Below are 9211 nucleotides of genomic sequence, written 5' to 3'. Positions count from 1 at the left end.
GTGTCCGCCCTCGTCTCCTGCCTCTCAGGCAAAGCCCTGGAATGGGCCAACGCCGTATGGTGTGAGGGAGATGCGGCGTTGGATCATTACGCAGAGTGAACATCTGTTCCACCTGAGGCAGGGGACGAGGGGCGCGCAGGATTTCGCCTTGGCCTTCCGGAACCTGGCCGCCAGCGCGGGATGGAACGACAGGGCCCTGATCGATCACTACAGGTGCAGTCTGCGCGAGGACGTCCGTCGGGAGTTGGCCTGCCGAGACACCACACTCACATTGGACCAGCTGGTGGACCTGTCCATCCGGCTGGACAACCTGCTGACTACCCGCGGACGTCCGGATCGGGACCTTTCAGTTCCATCCCCYAGCACCTCCGCTCCGACGCCCATGGAGCTGGGAGGTGCTGCACTCAGGGCGACCGGAGGAGGGGACATTTCCTGCACCATCTGTGGCCGCAGAGGGCACACTGCTGGTCGGTGCTGGAGGGGTTCCTCAGGGAGTCGAGGCAGCAGGCAGGGCACTATCATGTCACCCCAGGTGAGTCGGCACCAGGCTCACCCAGAGCCCCCTGTTGCTCACGTGTATGTTAATTTCATTTCCTGAGTTTTCCCCGCATTCCCAGCATAAGGCACTAGTAGATTCAGGCGCAGCTGGGGATTTTATTGACCGTTCATTTGCTCATAGTTTAGAGATTCCCCTTGTTCCTGTGGATATGCCTTTCCCTGTGCACGCCCTAGATAGTCGACCATTAGGGTAAGGGATGATTTGGGAGGCCACCGCTCCACTTGACACGGTGGGGGGGGGGAGTGGGCGGCATTCATCCCCTGGGCATTGATGGCCCAAAACTCACTCCGCCACTCCTCCACTAACCTCTCTCCTTTCCAGTGCGTACTGGGGTATCAGCCGATTCTGGCACCGTGGCATCAGAGACAGATCGAAGCTCCTGCGGTGGACAAATGGTTCAAGCGCACGAAGGAGACCTGGGACGCCGCCCATGTGTACCTACAACGGGCCGTGAGGCGGCAAAAAGAGTGCGCTGACCGCCACCACAGCAAGGCCCCAGTGTTTGCACCGGGGGACCGTGTCTGGCTCTCGACCCGAAGCCTGCCCTGCCGGAAGCTGGGTCCGCGGTTTGTGGGGCCATTTAAAGTCCTGAGGAGACTGAACGAGGTATGCTATAGGTTACAGCTTCCCCCAGATTATCGTATTAATCCCTCGTTCCATGTGTCTCTCCTCAGGCCAGTGGTGGCTGGTCCACTCCAGGAAGCTGAGGTGCGGGAGGTTCCTCTGCCCCCTCTGGACATCGAGGGGGCCCCGTCGTATGCTGTTCGAGCTATCCTGGATTCGAGGCGACAGGCGAAAGGCCTTCAGTACCTCGTGGAGTGGGAGGGGTAGCTGAGATGCTGCCGATCCACTTTTCATTTTCCATTTGTTTTGTCTTTGTTTTACACACCTGATTTCAATCCCACAATTACTGTTTCATTATTTAACCCTCTGTTCCCCCATGTTTTTTTGTGAGTGATTGTTTATTGTATTTTTGGTCTGTCATGGTGTGCGTGTATTTGTTACTTTGTATATTTGACATTTTGAGTAAAAGTATGTTGATTAATCACATCTGCTGTCCTGCGCCTGACTCTCTACACCAGCTACACATAGGACCCATTACATAAGGCTTTCGACTCTGTCAATCACAACATTCTTATTGGCAGACTCAACAGCCTTGGTTTCTCAAATGATTGCCTCGCTTGGTTCACCAACTACTTACATGCTGCCATCCTGCCCTGGTTGTCATATGGTGACAAGGAACATGTTATTTTGCTGTTCTTTGGAAAAAAAATATCTCTTTCACCTTGGGGGATTTCTTCTTCATCTGAAGATGATGCATTGTACTCTGGGTTGTATTATTCTCCATCTTCTTCAGATTCCTCTTCTAAATCATTGTTCTCTTGATCCTTCTGGACAATTGAAAAAAGCATATCTACGACCTGTCGGGGACTGAAACGTGAAAGAGAGCAAAGAGAGAACTGGGGGGACTGTAATCTGTGGCACCTTTATAGCCGCTGACTGCATTCCCCACTAGTAAGCAAGGAATGGTTTTATTTCAGACAAATAGATTTTGTTTATTTTGTCTGAAATTGTTTTTATTTTGTCTGTGACTCATGTGTGGGGTCGTGGAGGGGAGATGCTGCACATGCACAAGAAGGTTATAGTTTTGTCTGAGTTAAATCAGTACCACACATAATCTAAATTTCTCATTGTGTGTCTGTGTGTGTGTGTGAGAGAGAGAGAGAGAGAGAGTCTTTGTGGTTTTTGTGTTGTGTAAATGATTGTATAAATGCTGTGTGAAAAATGACCATAAGACAATCTTTGTACCCTGGTGGTGTACAGTTTTAATGGAAATATTAACAAAGGCGGTGTTTCACTTTTTCTAATGTTGGGGTCACTCTAGGAAAAGTAATCAAATATAAAGTAGAAAAAACATGATTTAGGGGGTTTTCTCTGCTGTTAAACATAGTGGTGGGTCATTTTTTACCCTTAAGACAACACAAGGGTTAAGAGGCAGGGTTGGGGTGAATTCCATTTCACTCAGCAATTCAGGAAGTAAAATTAAATTCCAATTGCCAACATCTTCAATGCTTTCAAAAAGGATTAAAAAAAAAAATAGGAATTGGAATTTGGTTTACTTTCTGAATTGAGCGGAATTAAAATGGTATTGAACCCAACCTGGCATGAATACAACCCTTGTCTGCAAAAGCCAACTTTTACCTGGGGGCATGCTTTGTAGACCATTCAAAGGCATTCCGATACCTGGTCCCCATGAAATAAAAACACATGTTTGAAGGTTCATAATCTATGCTTGTAGTCATCAGAAGAAGATTGAGGAACGTTTGGTGGATCCAAGAAGTACAAGCCCCCACATCATTCTCCAACCTCTGAAATGTTGAAACAAATGTTGAAACATTTCAATAGAGTTGTGATAACATATTATGCTGTGGAGTAACAATACAACCATTCTCTGCAAAAGCCTACTTTTACCTGGGGGCATGCTTTATAGACCATTTAAAGGTGTTCTTAATCTTGGTTCCCCTGAAGAAAACTACATGTTAAGATAGTTTAGAAATAGTTGTAGTAGTGGTTATGGTGGTGAATTCCCAAATTCCCAAAGGAGAGGTTGTGAGTTAAAATCCTTGCAAGAGCATGCCAACTTGCTTTTGTTGCCTTGACAGAACAATGTTGAGGTGGGGTTCTGGAAGGACATTAGACAGCAAGGGAAATTTGATTATAAAATGTTAGGTTACAGCAACTGGTGTTGAGTAGGAGTACTGATCTATGATCAAACCCACCCCTGTCCATATAATCTTATTCCAGAGACAACTGATTCAATATGATCTAGGCAAAGCTGATCATAGAACAGTACTCCTCTGTACGCATTTATGAAATGTCTCTGGCTAAGAATGCTGATCTGGAATCAGTCCCCCCTGTCAAAGTAATGTTATTCATTCTACTCAGAAATGCTGAACAGATCCTAGTTCAGCACTCCTACTTCAAGCCACCAAGTGAATGTTGGGTCTTGGGTGCTAAATGTCTTGAACAGTGGTTGAAAAAGTACCCAATTGTCAAACTTGAGTAAAAGTAAAGATAAGTTAATAGAAAATGACTAAAGTAAAGTTGAAGTCATCCAGTAAAATACTAAGTAAACGTCATTGCTAAAATATACTTAAGTATCAGTGGTAAAAGTATAAATAATTTGACGTTCCATATATTAAGCAAACCAGACAGCACGATTCTCTTGTTTTTTTATTTAAGAAATAGCCATGGGAACACTCCAACACTCAGACATAGGCAGTAGGGATGTAGGGATGACCAGGGATGGCAGTAGGGATGACCAGGGATGTTCTCTTGATAAGTGTGTGAATTGGACCATTTTCCTGTCCGGCTTAGCATTCGAAATGCAACAAGTACTTTTGGGTGCCAGGGAAACTGTATGGAGTAAAAAATGATTTTCTTTTGAAATGTAGTGAAGTAAAATTAAAAGTTGTAAAGAAACAAAGTGTAAAAGTACAGACACACACAAAGAAAACAGATATATAAACGGAATGTAGTGGAGTACTTGAAATACATTTTTGTTAAGTAATTTACACCAGTGGACTTGAAAGGAACACCTCAATTACCTCGACTAACCGGTGCCCCCACACATTGACTCTGTACCGGTACCCTATGTATATAGCCTCGCTATTTTTATTTTACTGCTGMTCTTTAGTTATTTGTTACTTTTATTTCTTATTTTTTACTTAACACATATTTTCCTTAAAACTAAATTGTTGGTTTTAAGGGCATGTAAGTCAGCATTTCACTGTAAGGTCTACACATGTAGTATTCGGCGCATGTGACAAATACAATTTCATTTGTTACACATGTGAACATGGTGTGACATTATTGAAACTGTGCTGACACCTAGTGGACAACAAGGGAAACTACCACACACACACACACTATAACCTTAAAACAAATGGGATGCTTTAAATACGTTGCTCTTTTTTATTAGACACTAATATATATGTCCAATAAACAGACGTTCAAAAGTCGGAATGTAAAGCACAAACGACTGGAAAGTTCTCAAAAGCAGCTGTAGTGATTCAAGCATCTTGAGGTTACCTGAAATAGGTCAAAGCATATATTTTAAATGTTCTAATTTATTTCATCTTTATTTAACTAGGCAGGTTTAACTCAACAACATCGACACAAGTTACCTGCTATATTTGGGAAACAGACTTAACACAGAGAGAACTTGGCAAAATACAATGTATGTTTCTGTAGTATGAGTAGGCTGGTGTATACAGTATCATCGGTAACAATTGTGTGTAGCTCCCTCCAGTAACCACGAGCACAACCGTTCCTTGATTTTAACTGGCGGCTTTATTCTGTAGATTTAGTCAGAATTATCACCTTCCGTGAGAACTATAAAGTAAATGAAAAATACAGTTAAGCACACTCTTACAACCTTATCTTACGAGTGACTTATTAGCTTGGTATAACTCTGAAGTGGGGCATTACACATGTACATTAGATACCGTGAATGTTATAGCTGGGCGCTATAAACAGTATTAGATTAAACACATGAATAAAGGAATACCATATCATTGGCTGCTTATTCAGAAGGGAGGAAATCAGCTTCACACTTATTATTCCTGGCATGAATTCACGCTTCATCCTTAATTATTATAACGTTACCATCCTAACATATACGCTTCAAACTTTATGAACTACACCCGATGACATGAAAACTTAGCTAACACAGCGCGGATTGCCTTCCCTCCAAAAGTGTGTTGCTACAATAGGATCCCCGTTACAACAGTTATTAGCTACGTAGTTCCGCTTCTCTTATCATTCCCCGCACAGCAGACACGATAACAATTCAAACACAAAACAACGACATAACTTAAGTCTAACTGGCAGTTACACTCCCACCAATCACCGGTGATTTCTGTGAAAGGGGTCTGCAGGTTTCTTGATCGGCTTCCAGGAGGGTGACTGTCTTATGGATGGGCCTCTACAGATAGGTGGTTTGGTGATGCGTTTACCTCTTTCATCCAGGGTTGAGTCGCTCCCAGTCGATCTTGTCACGACACATCTGCTGCACGATCTGCTTCCCTGCCAGGACAAAGGTGCCAAAACCCAAGCGGATCATGCAGAGGCTACTGTAGACAATACTCCTCTTCTTGTGAGTGGGCGTTCTTGGCATACTCTAAACTGGATCTCGTCTGATGCGACACACACACAGTACACCAAGCGCTCTCTCCTGTGTGGTCACCCAGAGCCATATCCAGGTCTTTGGCACCCTCGGCACGTTCTTCTTGGGAATTGTGGCTATAACTTCCTTGCTGTTAGAGATAAACTTGTGCAACCGGAGTTTGCCGATGCTGCAAACTCTTGCTTCTTTCACCAGCTGGGCGCTTCAGCTTCAGACGATCGCTCATCAACCCATCATCAACATAAAAGTTCCTTTCTATGAACTGGATATACCTCTCGCTGAAGCTTCCTCGTTCTCGGCAGCAAGATGTTTGAGACCATAGTTGGCGCAACCAGGAGATGAAGCTGCGCCGAACAAATGGACCTTCATACGATACACTGAGGGCTGAGACTCTAGATCTCCGTTCTCCCACCAAAGGAACCGTAGATAATCTTGGTCTTCTGCTTTCACATGAAACTGGTGGAACATGCGCTCTACATCACACATGATTGCAACTGGACCCTTGGAAAACGACAAGGGACGCCCAGCAATGTGTTTGTCACTCTGGACCGGTAAGGAGATGGTCATTGAAGGACGTCTCTCGAACTTAGCTGAGCAGTCAAAGACGACTCGTATTCTTCCAGGCTTTTGTGGGTGATAAACCCCATGGTGCGGGATGTACCATGCTGGATGCTTGTTAATTTCCTCTTTGGAGACCTTCTCAGCATCTCCACAAGCTATGGTCTCTTCCATGAATGCTGTGTAGTCCTTGTAGTACTGCTTGTCTCTCCTTAGCCTCCTTTCCAGGCACTTGAGACGGTGAACTGCACATTTTTTATTGTTCGGCAGGTTGGGTCTTTCTTCCTAAAACGGCAGCGGCATCTCATAATGTCCATGTCCTTGCGTCTGATTCCCGCTTTCATTTGTAAGGAACCGGATATCCTCTTGAGATATGAGGTCCTCTTCTGCAGTTCTCTCCGTTGAAGTCGGATTCAAGCGTCTTGAAAATGTCCAGTGCTGTGATTACCTCTCTTACGCGTGTTCTACTAACATAGTGTACTTGATTTTGATTTGTGACGTTGGAAGAAGATTGAAGGCTTGGCATCACCTGTCTAACGATAACCCATGACTCACTCCAATAGCGTCGCCATGGTCGATAATGGGTTTCCATAGCCGACTATGCCCAGCCAAGTCTGTTCTCTGAGCAAAAGGCTGATTTTCCTTACCAGACACAATTTCTCTTGAAGGAGAGCCTGGGAGCAGTTGTAGCCAATTAAGAGACCGACATCACAGCTCTGTTGAGGAGCAATCTCCTCTGCAATGTGTTCAAGATGAGACCATCTCTTGCAGTCTCTGGAGTAGGAATATGATCTCTGTTTGCAGGAATAAACTCTCGAGTAAGTCGTTGGCAGAGGGATTTTCCTCCAAGTAAAACCCTCTAACCTGCAAACCAGACAGCTTCTGGAGGGCACCACGGTATCTCTGAAGCCATTGTAGAGAGTTTCAGTTGGACTGGCTCCTTCCTTGTATTGAGAGCGTTTGTTGTCTCTTCAAGGATAAAGGTGGTGTCGCTCTGGGTGTCAAGAAGTGCATACACAAAAACTTCACGATCTGGCTCGCTTGTGGTTGACACCCATACTGGAATGATTGTGGAGGTGTGAGTGTTGTTAATGCCCTTACGACTCTGTTGGATATGGCCTCACTTGACGCTCTTGTCCCCTTATCTTGTGGGGGCTCTGTCTTCCTATCCCTTAACCTTTCTTTAGTACGATCTTCGTGCAGGCAGGATGGATGCCTCCTCTGACACGTGTCGCAGGTGTTCCTGTTATCACAATCTTTCGAGTGATGCCAGGCCTTAAACAGCCAAAGCACAATTTATTCTCGAACAAACTTCTGTCGCTCTGTGGTGGCTTATCCATGAACTTACAGCATTTGTGGAGACTGTGACCTGACATCTCACAGAAGACACAACTAGTAACAGTATCTTCTCATCAGAGTTAGTTACTAACACCCTTGCTCCGGGGCTTTGAATCCTTGTGTCTTAGGTTTTCCATCTTCGCTTGATTGCAAAGCATGAAGGGATGTTACAGGATTACAAGCGATCTTTGCTTCTCTCGTGAGAAACTTCACAAACTGACTGAAGCTTGGAAAGGTCTCAGTTTCTTCTAAGATGTCTACGACCTTTCTATTCCATCTTGAAGTTAGCCAATCTGGAAGTTTAGCGAGGATCTTTTGGTTTTCATTACAGTCGTTAAGCACCTCCAGGCCTTATTCTGAGACATAGCGCCTCACAGCTGCGAAGAAGTCTACAAGGTCTCTAAGTTCAAGACTGTCCTTGGATCCTATCTTAGCCATGCATTGAGCTTATCTCTGAAGGATTGGCGATGAGGAATTTGTTTTCCGTACCTTTCTTCAAGATGGTCCACGCAGCATGGTAGGCTGACTCTGTTCCTAACATAAAGACTTTCGATGGCTTTCTTGGCAGGCCCACTGACATATTTTCTTAAGAATATATCTTCTCAGTTGCTGTATGTTCTTCCTGTCTATCAGAGTCTGAAAAGAGACCTTCCAGTCAGTGAACGAGAGTGGTTCTCCATTGAATGTTACTGGTTCTGGTATGGGAGGCGGCATTCACTGATTGATTCCGCTAGTACCTGAACATGGTCTTGGTGCCATCTTCTTGTTGTGTGCTTGTCACAACATGTTGTGTGTGAGAGACTGTGAAATGACCCACTTCTGTGCATGACTTCTTTCACAGATTTGCAGTTAGAGAGTAGTTTCTCTCTTCTCGTCCTCTGAGTTTTCATCTTGCTCATACACTTGCATCCGCGCCTTGGCAGCATTTAGTTTCTTGAGCACTTCTAGGCGCTCTAACTCTCTACGCTTGTCTTCTAGCGTCTCGTCTGGCAGCATTTTCTACCTCTAACTTGACTCGCAGCCTAGCTTCTTCTAAGCTGCGTTTCACAGCCTCAGCTTCTTGCTCCGCTGTCCTCTTCTTATCTTCATCTTCGAGTCTCTGAGCTCTTCTAGTTGGCGTTCTTGCTTAACCATTACTTTAAAGCTGCTTGGTTAGCAGCAACTTCCCGCGCAGCCTCTTGTCTCTGACAGATGACACGCTTGAGCGTCTGGAGTTGACCTTTGAGTTGCTTTGAGACTGGGAGGAAGCACTTGAGGGCTGATAGTTGAGACTTGACTTATGTGAGAGTTCGGACACGCACAAGGAATTGCTGTCCTTCCAGTTCAGTTCTATGAAGTTACTTTGACCTTCTTCCCTGCTCTTTAAATGACACCTTACAGTTCTGATAATAGACATTGTAACTGCTTCACAAGTATCAACTCTGCGTCTTATATCGTTGTCGGGAATGTCGATTTGACGCAAATTTACATAGACAAGGTTTAGTTCTGTAGAGGTATGATATCTTGTTTAAGAGGTCTTCTAGTAGGTCTTCAGAGCAACAGCCTGTCAGTGACTGTTTTGCTTCCTT

This window comes from Salvelinus sp. IW2-2015, linkage group LG10 (assembly GCF_002910315.2).
Source record: "Salvelinus sp. IW2-2015 linkage group LG10, ASM291031v2, whole genome shotgun sequence".
Lineage (NCBI taxonomy): Eukaryota > Metazoa > Chordata > Actinopteri > Salmoniformes > Salmonidae > Salvelinus > Salvelinus sp. IW2-2015.
Note: the sequence above shows the minus strand (reverse complement) of the source record.